Raw genomic sequence first — 2,392 nt, forward strand, 5'->3', positions numbered from 1 at the left:
CATTAGGACAAACACTAGAGTCATGATCATACGATCCACATGCATCACAAAACAAGCAACCCAAAGGCATATTATGTGAAGAGGGAGGGGGTTGAGAGTTAGAAGGAGTACCTCTCCCCTTAAATTGGGAGGGAAGATTAGAAGCTTGAGAAGAGGTAGAAGTGCTCTCCAACTTAGCTTTGATTGCGGTGACCTCCTTTCCTAAGTTTGTCATTTGGGAGGAAAGGTTGTTGATTGCATTGAGATGGTCCACCGAATACAATGAAGATTGCTTGCTTGAAGAGTCTCTCTCCCCATCTTGCCAATCCCTATAATATGTCACCACGTCCTCAATGATGTCCACAACTTCTTCTTCGGTTTTGTTCATGATAGGGCCCCCGGCCCCTCCATCAAGGCATGACTTGCCTTGGGGACTTAAACCGCCATAGAAGATTTGGATCACTTGGTATGTGGGGATTCCGTGGTGAGGGCACTCCCTTTGATACTCTTTGAATCTCTCCCATGCTTCATAAAGGCTTTCACTCGGCCTTTGCTTGAACCCTTGAATCAAGGCTCTTGCCTCCGCCGTCTTCTTTTAGGGATAGAAACGGGACAAGAAAGCCTTTGTAACATCATCCCAAGTTCTCAAGGAGTTGGGCTTCACTTCCTTGTCTAGCCACTCCAAAGATCTTCCTAATAGAGAGAAAGGGAACAACTTGAGGCGGATGAATTCTTGAGAGACCCCATTGACTTTGATAGTGTTGCAATATTTTTCAAATTCTTTCAAATGGTTCAATGGGCTCTCATTCTTAGCCCCACTATATTGCCTTCTCTCAATCAAGGTGATCATTGCCGGCCGGATTTCGAAGTCATTTGCCGGGGTAGTAGGTGGAGCTATTCCACTCTCAAACCTATATGCCCCGGGCACTCCAAGCTCCTTCAAGGCTATTCTAGGATTTTCACCCATTCCTTGTTCTTCTTGAATTTCTTCTTCACTTGAAGAGCTATAAGCCAAGGATCTATTATCCACTTTTCTTCTTGAAAGAGTCCTCTCAATTTCCGGATCAAGGGGAACAAGGGGACGATCACGGGTTCTATGCATGCAAAACTCACACAAAAATGTTAGTAGCACGGCTACAAATGTAGCCTAGAGAAACAAAATCTTTTTGTATTTTATCAAAATGAAATAGACTCAAAAACAACATACACTCAAGCACCATTCCCCAGCAACGGCGCCATTTTGATGGGACGGAGAACGGTAGGTCGTTGGTCTACCACCCCACCCTATCAAACAAAATTTGTAGCTTAACTAACCCCTATTTAGCGTAGTGGCAAGTCAAGGTCGAACCCAAGGGAATGGATATCAAGTGCACGAAGTCTAGATCAAGCTATTTCGGAATCAAGAAGGGGTTTGAGGTAGAAGTAAAGCTAACTAGGTATGCAAACTTGTATTAAATAAATCTAAGACACTAGGGCAATGGATCCACATGCAATCATAATGGAAACGGTAATTTGGGAGGTCAAACCGACTAAGTCAAGCGATATGAAGGAAAATCATCATGTATCCAAAAGAGCATACTAAGGTGGTTCACCTAGAGGTCTAACTAGCGTCAACTACGCTAAACACTAACTAGGGAACGTCACAAAGCACCTCAATCGTGAAATTGCAAGTTCACTAATCAATGGTCCGTATCATAGCAAGCTCACAATGCAATCTAGTGTATTAATCAAAGATGGCCAAACCTCAATTAATCACACACATGCACATGAAATATCAACCAAATTTAATCATATCATCAACTCCATCAATTATCCCCAAATTACACTATTCCATCATTCATACATGCTTCACCATCTCCCTAGCTAGGAAACTACTCACTAGCCATAGAAATGGAGATCAAAACTACTACATTCATCAAATTCATTATCAACATACTTGAATTCAAAGATTAAACCAACAATCAATCAAAATCAATCAAAATTCAATCAATAACCAAATCAATCATCAACAATATGAAAAACTAATGAAATCAACTAAAATCAAACTTGTATTGAAATGAAGAAGAAGATCCTTACAAAACTTTAATCCAAAGATCAAATACAATGAGGAATCCTTGAGCAATCACCAAAAATCATGAGTTTCCCTCTCTAGTTCTTGAGTTTCTCTCTCTAAAATTTCCCAAAAACTAACTATCAAATTCAATCTAAAACTAAAAACTTTTTCTCTTCCAAAAATAGGTAGAAATAACTATATATACAAAGGAGAGGTCGGTAATGACGCCCAAAAATAGACCCTCGTAAGTGCGGGCGCTCGAAGGAGTGTACCCAGGAATGTGCGCCCGCACACACCTGCAGCTTCCTCCTTTCTTCTTTGCCCTTGCTCACGAGGTGCACGCATCCTAGATGATGATGA

At 41.2% G+C, this 2,392-nt stretch overlaps 1 pseudogene; it reads left to right on the plus strand.

Moving 5' to 3' along the window:
- Positions 1 to 455: 455 nt before the first annotated feature.
- Positions 456 to 554, plus strand: LOC145621691 (small nucleolar RNA R71; annotated as a pseudogene).
- The last annotated feature ends 1,838 nt before the right edge of the window (positions 555 to 2,392 follow it).

The sequence above is a fragment of the Chenopodium album genome, chromosome 27, assembly GCF_948465745.1.
Source record: "Chenopodium album chromosome 27, dcCheAlbu1.1, whole genome shotgun sequence".
NCBI lineage: Eukaryota > Viridiplantae > Streptophyta > Magnoliopsida > Caryophyllales > Amaranthaceae > Chenopodium > Chenopodium album.